The sequence below is a fragment of the Lipotes vexillifer genome, unplaced genomic scaffold (assembly GCF_000442215.2).
Source record: "Lipotes vexillifer unplaced genomic scaffold, Lipotes_vexillifer_v1.1 scaffold165, whole genome shotgun sequence".
NCBI classification, from domain to species: Eukaryota; Metazoa; Chordata; class Mammalia; order Artiodactyla; family Lipotidae; genus Lipotes; species Lipotes vexillifer.
This window is the reverse complement of record NW_006799066.1, coordinates 1,389,141-1,397,561: the sequence shown is the minus strand read 5'-3', so window position 1 is coordinate 1,397,561 and position 8,421 is coordinate 1,389,141. Positions and strand designations below refer to the sequence as shown.

Here is an 8,421-nt window from a genome sequence, read left to right as displayed (position 1 = left end):
CTCCATCTTCTTCTGTGCTCACCACGTCCATATGCTATTTTCCAGGATCCAACCGTGACTTAACGACCTGCATGTGGATAACTTCAGTCCATAGCTCTCTCCTGATCCTCAGGCTTACTTACACATCCCAGTTGCTCGCTGATCACCCCCACTTAGATGTCCCCTAGACGCCACAAACGCAGTATGTTCCAAACTGAACTAATCGTAGTTCCTCATCCTGAATCTGCTCATCCACCTCCGTCTCTTACTGACTGACATCATCTCTGTATAGTTTCCCACGCTAGAAGCCTGGGAGTCAACTATTATTCCACCTTCTCCCCTACCGCCCACATCCAGGCAATCACTTCCATAATATTTCTTAAATCTTCCCTGTTCTTTCCATCCATTTTCACTGTCTTTGTTTAGACCGCGTCTCCACTCATCTGTTTAGTTCTGCAACATTCTCCCTATGGTGCCCTTGCGGCCAACCTTGCCCTTTTCTTGTCCATTCTCTGTACTACAGTTGAAATCTGCTCATGTCGCTGCTTGATTGACAGCGATCAATGGCTTCCAGTTGTCCTAGGATGAAATATTAAACTCTGTGGCATGGTTCCCAAGGCTCTTCATCATCTGGTCCCTATCTGTCTCTCCAGATTCACCCTCCAGCCATGCAGCCACACCGAGACACCTGTAGTTTCTTCTCTCTTCTCTGGGCCTTGGCAAAAGATGCTCCCTCTGTCTAGAAAAACCACTGATTAACTCCTCTTTCCCCTTCAGGAGTCATCTTGGAGATCATTTTCTCCAGGAACCCTCCCTCACCTTCAGAGGTCACAGGTAGCCCGCCAGCCCTGACCACACCACATTTTATTGCCATGTTCCTCTCTCCCCTCTCACTCTGAACTCCTTGCACAGAATCTCATTAATTACCTGGATCTTACTCATCTGCGTATCGCCAGTACAGTGCCTGGCACACAGAGGGTCCGTGCCATGAGCAGAGCCACTATGTTGTGTTCACTGCCTATTCTCAGTGCCTGGAACTGTGCCTACACTGAGTAGGTGCCATATATCTACGTACATATAGAACCAATTAATAAAGTAGTCAAAATGTTGTTTTAACGAGTAAGTGGTTTCCCCTTCTGTTTGGGTACCTCTAGGACTGTTTTCCTTAAATGAGGGTGTGGCAGCTGCCTTTTAATTTCCTTCCTCATCTACAAAGTATTTTTTTCCTAGAAGAAGTTAGCCTAGGCACACTGTATTTCAGATCATTGCCTCTTTGAAGCATGCCGGGTGATAATTCATGGTTCCAGCCATGGCACAGCGTGCTCAGAGCACAAGGCATAGCGAAGGCTCGTCCCTGGCAGAATATTTAAAGCTGCTGGGAGCGAGTTACTTATCTTGCAGTTCAGGGAACTCAACAATGTTTCCAAGATAAATTACTGTGAGTTCAAGGGGAGAGTTGAGGTTGCATTTTTCATGGCCCACTTCCACACACAGTTATGCCTCCAATCTATAATCTCTGAAATAAATTTGTTTCAGTCTATATCTTTGTTCTGTGCTCAGCATACAGTGGAAGCTGCTGGGGAGAATACCCAAGCCAGGGTCACTGGGTTTCATACTTAGGATGAAATAGACATTTTCCATTAAAGGCAAATCCTTCATTTCAGAAGTCTGAATAGACTGCTACTAAAAATAACAGCTTCAGTTGATAAGATTTAAGGCACTAAAAATGCTATGCTATACAAGAATGTTCTCCAGATGTAGCATTTTCAACTGCAATTTTTTTTGTTCACATGAAGGATTTGGTTCTCATTCAACTTTTCTGAATTGGTCAAACAAGTATAAAGGATACATTGGACTAGGTATCACCTGAAGCAGTAGGAGCGGTTTCTGTCCTGGTGGTAATAAGAATTGCTTCAGTTTATTTATTGTAACTGTATTTATTATGTCCCAGGCACTTGCATTCTCTCTTTTTTATATAGTATATTATTTAATCCTTAGAACAACTATATGAGATGAGTATGTTATTGTCCCCGTTTTTCAGCTGAGGAAACAGGCACAGGAGATGGTAAATGACTTTCCCTAGGTTACGCAGTTACCAAGAGTCAGAAGTGTGTTTAAGCTTAAGTAATATTTCTGCTGTCCCATGTTCTTTATGACTGTGCTAGTCCATCCTTATATGTAGCAGAGAGGTTCTAGTATTTACCACTTAAGACCTATGTGACCTTCAGCAAGTTACCATCCCTGTCAGAACCTCACTCTCCCTCCCTAAAATTCCTTCCAAATTCACTATTCTATAAGCCTAAATGTGCCTAAGGGGTTAACAGACATTTTTAGGTGGCCTAACACCATACCTTACAAATGTCCAGTTACCATCTTGTCCTCATATTTCATCAGCGGATGACTGGAACTATTTAAAATCTACCTATATATGACTTTTCCGGCTATCATTGATGTTTGCTCTGACTTTACGTATTTTCCTATGGCTAAAATGACAAATCAGAGGCCCTGCCATTCTATTTGAAGGACTGATATTTTGGCATGCCTAGTAGAGTTCCAAGCATAGCCTGGGCATTGAAATGTGCTTGATAACCCAAAGGGGCACTTTAGGCAGATTCCTATGAGCCTCGGAAACTCTCTCTTCCACTGCTGGTTGGGTCCAAAATGATTATTTATTTAGAGGTTGTTTCAAATACATGAAGAGTAACTCATTACACTCTCTGGGGAGCCCAGGGTAGGAGCTTACTTCCATTTCTAATCCATGCTTTTTCTAATGAACTAGAAATTTAGGTAGTGGTATTTTTGTGTGAGGGGGAGGAAAGAAGAGTCTCCATATCATGGTATTTGAAATCATGGCATCCATAGATTCCAGATTCATACTTCATCTCAAATTTACATTAGAAAAAATACATATTTGTGTATTTCCTCATACGGAATTCAATCTTAAGAAAGTGTATTTGCACACACACACTTATGAACACATACCCCAGTCTTTATGAACCAAGGAGTCAAGGTGGAAAAATCATTTCAGAAAGTATAATAATTCAAATTAAATCTATTTTGGTTTTTTTATAATCTATTATTCTCATTTCATTATCCTTAGAAACACACATTAAATATAGGATAACAATCAGAGTAATAATAACCATGTCTTATCTACAAACATGTACATATGTGTATTATTATTTCAAAGCATTTTACATCAATTTTCTTTTTTCCTCATTACAATGATTCTGCAATAGGTAGAATCAAGATAATTCCCTGGGAGATGCTGAGAATCATGTGAAATAATGTAGTGCTTTGAAAATGAAAAGCTCCAGTTTACATTTACTGTAAACATGTACAGTTTACATTTACTGTAATATTCTTGTTGATATCACACTTCTCTTGTCTCCAGGTAGATAAAAGGATGTTGAAGCCTAGAACAGCTAAGCACCAGGCATTAAGTCAGATAATGAGCTAGTGTTAAAAGTGAGGGAAAAAACAGACAAGTATTTGTGACTACTTGTTACGTGCCTCGGGCTTTGGTATTATATAGTCTAATCTCCACACCAACCTTTAAAGCTAGGTTATTACTTATTAGATAAAAGGATAAATCTGAGATTTAGATAGATTAAGTACAGGTGGAAGAGCAACGATTCATACCCAAACCTGCCTGACTCAAAGCCTGTGTTCTGTCCATTGCCCTACCTTGCCTCTCAGAATAGGTGCTTTCTCTTTACCAGCCTGGGTATCTGTGCTCTCAGACTCACTCACACAACAAGCACAGACCTACACCCCATCAGTCCTAAGGAAGAACATTTAGGAGATATAAAACTGGCCAAATTTGGGAGGAAAGAGTATATTGTTGTCATGACCAGAAAGATGAAATCTATAAATCCTAAATATTGTTTGAAACATAAGAACATCAATAACTATTGAACAATACCTCAAATATTTATTGCTTCTGAATGTTCTTGATAATACAAAGAACAATTTTAAATACACATCAATTTAAATTAATACAAATACAAAATGATAAACTATACCTATATTTGTTTCATGGGTTTCTTTTATAGGAAAAAGATGAAGAATGAATCTCAGTAATAAAACTTTCCACATGAAAGTCTAATCAACTACCTCAGCCATCAGTAAGAGTGAAAGATGCGTTTCAAAATTTTAAATGTATATTGAATTAGGTTAACCCTTATGGCTCTTCACCTTCCTAAAATCTCACTTCTAATTTTTTACCTGAATATGTATTTCCCCCTAGGAGTGCTGAAAGGGATTTTTACACTGAATGAAATAAAAATAGATGCTGCTGATATATCAAAACCAAAATCAAACGTCACAGTGAGCAAAAATCTTTTTTTAAGAACAGTTGTTCTATTTGAAATCTTTCCTGAAAGATGATATGCTCCCTTACTGCCAGTGGAGCCTATATTTAAATCTCAGAGGTCGGCTGATTACAATATTCTATGGTGCTGACCAGAAAGGAATCTTATTTCCAAGTGATGAATTTGAGATTGACCATTAGGGTTTGTAGGACTTCTCTGCATAAGTACTGGCAAGGGAACATAAGCCTTGTGAGTAACAAATTGAACTCCAATCCATTGACTTTCTATCAAACATTAGCCAACTTGCAGATATGAGCTATCTATACCCAGGGCAGGGGGAGTAGTCTAGAAGGATAAAGGGGAGACCTTTAATCATCTGAAAGTGTAGTGTGGCCAGAATTTAGCCCCTGGCTCATGGTCAACTTTCTGTTGCCTTTAGCTCAGTAGTAGCCCAGGGCTTGCCCTTGCCACATAAACATTCACTGTATAGACTCCCTTGGCTCCCTTTAAAATAGCAACTAAAGGGCTTCGCTGGTGGCGCAGTGGTTGAGAGTCCGCCCCCCCCCCTGCCGATGCAGGGGACACGGGTTCGTGCCCAGGTCCGGGAAGATCCCACATGCACGGAGCGGCTGGGCCCGTGAGCCATGGCCGCTGAGCCTACGCGTCCGGAGCCTGTGCTCCGCAACGGGAGAGACCACAACCGTGAGAGGCCCGCGTAACCAAAAAAAAAAAAAAAAAAAAAAAATGGGTGGGCATGTTAAAAAAAAAAAAAAAAAGAAGGCATGTGTTCTTTGCCGTTACTTCTCAAAGTATATGGTCCATGGCTGAGCAGCATCCGCAGCTCCTGGAGCTTGTTGGGATCTCAGATGTCAGAACCCACCCAGACGTGCTGAATGGTTAGCAGAAGCCCCGGTCAGTTTGGATGCCCATTAATGTTTGAGAAGCGCTGACCTAAAGGATTGATAATCAAAGGGGTTGAGAAGGTAGGTTAATTACCCCCGAATTCAGAGCTCACTCTGTCTGTGGACAGCAGTGCTACTTTGTCCAAGAGGAGAGTAAAAGCACTCCCAGAGTGCTTTTGGAGCACCGACACTTCCTTTTGGAGCACCGACACTTCCTTTTGGAGCACCGACAGACACTCATAAAAGATCACCTCATTAATTGTTCTCAAACATGCTGGCATGCTCTATATACCAACCAAAAGCAATGAAGGAAGGAAGGAGGAAGGAAGCAAGTGAAAGCAAGAGAGAGGGAGAGAGAAAAGGAAAGACAAATCTTACATGTTTAGTTTGATTTATGTTGTCCACACATAAGACTAGATGTCTTTTATTTATGGAGCCTGGGATTGGAGTTCCCAAGTGCCATTTCCGGGCCCACGGATTCTCTCTTATTCCCTCCAAAACTACAAACTAGTGAACACTGAGTACACTATGTACTTGACACACATACAGGTGTGTGGAACTTTACGTAAGACATTTGAGCAATAATACAGGCTGAACTGACATGATGTTATTCTAAGGAGAGTAGATGGAGAGAGGTCTGAACAATACCTACAAATTGGAGATGTGGCTAAAAGTGTCCAGAAGACAAGAGTGGATCATCTCAGACACATATGGGGAAAACTCTACTGGCTCAGAAGTCAGGAAGAAGAAAGCTCACAGAGGATTAGCCCCCCGCACAGAAACGTTCGTGTGATAACAGGTCCGTAAAGGGGGAGAATAGGGTTACCCGGCCAGAGACAAGATGATAAGGGGCTGTGGGAATCAGCAGAAATAGTGGAGAATAATGAAGCTATTAACTGAATACATGAAAGCTTTTTTATGGAGAGAGTGACCAGTTGATTTCTACATCCATGAAGAATCAAGCCAAAGAAGATAAACTTCCATTAAGCTAAGAAAAACTTCTTCGATTGAAAAATAAGCACATTTTTCTCTAGAGAGATGTACACTTGGGGCTGACAGTGGAGGCTACAGTCTTAGAGTAATACTGTGGATCTTCTCCTGAAATTTAGTCCAGTAAATAAACAACTGGACAAAATGAACAATAATCGAAACAGTAAAAATTTGGGAGAAAGATGTAATGAGGAAAGGATCCCTCTTAGCTTAAGGGGTATTTCTGGGCTGATTGCATGTGGCCAAATTTCATACTTTGTATACCCATTCTGCTGTGTTACGTCCTCGGGGTCACCACTTAACGGGAAAGCAGAGAAGATCCAAGTCAGCCTGGATCCATTTACTAAGGATGCCTCTGCTGGGGAAATGTGTAAAATTGTGAATAGGCTTCTCAGGGTTACTGAGGTGTCCCTTTGTGAAACCTGCAGAAGTGAAAAGACACTACCAATTCTGGAGTTCTAGATTCCCCCATTTGGGAAAGAATGACCTTCCAGCTTTATACTCCATGATTCTAAATGATGCACCTCGCTGGGAACATGTCTGCAAAAATGTTATGATGCCACTCTGCTGGAAAATGTGTTTTCTGTTCACCTGTAAATCCATCATAAAAATGAGAAAGTTCTGTTATTGAAAATATGGAAAAAGCAAAATATCCCTTAATAGAAAAAACCAAAGGGGAAGCCAGGATAGTGGCACTTTAGAAAAATCAATGAGCTCAGTGTAATATCTTAGTCAAAGAAAAGCATTGCTTCTGAGACAGATGCCTGTAAATCTCATGGAAGCAGCATTGCTTTGAAATTTCCTCAGCCACAGGAGATCGTATGAGGCACAGGAAGAAGGCGGCACTACATTCCTGGCCTGAGTTTCTGGTTCAAGCAGCTAGAACTGGCAATATATACATTTTTAAAAATTGTCTGGGCTGAACCGTTCTTTGCAGACAGATAAGGGAGTTTTAAGAATCTGGTTGCTTGGGGACTTGAGAAGTCCAGTTTACTGTGGATATTACCAATCCAAGGACAGTATATAGACGACCAGATTTCCTTCCTCTCTAAAATCCATTTCACCAGGTATTTTCACTAGTTTTCTTGGTCTGAATTCAAAAGTGAGTGGATTTTAGATGCAGATAGAATTCATTCATAGCAGTAAATAACTTTTGACAAAATGCTACTTATTCCTCATTCAAGAAGAGTATTTGATGTGAATTTTTCCTCCGAACTTTTTCCAGCAGTTCCTTGTTTGTGACTTTTTTTTTTTTTTTTGACAATGCCTCTGATAATGAGCAAGCTGATTTAGACAAAACTTGCTTCTTTTTCTTTTTAAAGAGGCAGAATAAATGTACAACGGGGATTTTTTAATCAACCTTTTCTGTGCTTTGGTTTAAACTTGGTTGTTACATGTGACTGACATTATTCCCATATGAAATTATAATCCATCTCATTTTTAATAAAGATGTTTATTTTATGAAAAACAATTTGCTAAAAACTCCAGCATTTTGCTGTTTGGCAACAGTTGATTAAATGAGTACCCACGAAAAGATTTTTATTTATGACAGGCTCGGGCACTTATTTTCTGAGGTTTGTTAGCTCTTATAAAACAGATGATCCTGGCTAAATCAAAGAGGTGCTATGACTTGTGTTTGTACCCTCAAGATATTTGAAGACCCTAACTTCCTTTCATATGAGATAGAAAATCTTAGCACTCTAAAAGCAGAACCTGGTAGAACACAGTTACATAAAATGCCTTTTCCATTTTTTTCCCCACTCTATTACCCTTTACTATTATAGGAAAATGGTGTTATCGCCTGATTACTGAGAAAGCACACAGAAATCTCGCCTTCCAAATCCGAGTCAGTCCTTGACTAGGATGAACAAAGCCAGGCCATCTGCTCTGAATATCATTACTACTTTGGCCATTTGGGCAAGGGATCTATCTTCTCTGCTTCAAAGAGAGGTTTTAGATTAGAAAATTGAAATTAAATAAGTAGACAGGAAGAGACGTTTGGACAACTAACACTTTCCAAAGAGAGCCCTATTTGTTAGGTTATCATCATGATCATTTTAATTTTCATTCTGGACACAGAGTTAACCTTTGGGGTCTCCATTTTACAAAACATTTCAGTAAAAAACTTAATTCCAGAGTTTCTGCAATAAACGCTTAGGAAGGAAAACCAGGGTGAGTATGAGTATGAGTCATCAGTCACCGCCCCCCCCCCCCCCCCCCCCCCACCTGGGGCACCT

General features: G+C 40.4%; 1 protein-coding gene across 1 annotated transcript in view; it reads right to left on the bottom strand.

Annotated features, from left to right (window-relative positions):
- Nucleotides 1–8,421, bottom strand: part of CLVS1 (clavesin 1) — a 161,740-nt gene that overhangs the window by 152,387 nt on the left and 932 nt on the right. The window lies entirely within an intron of this gene.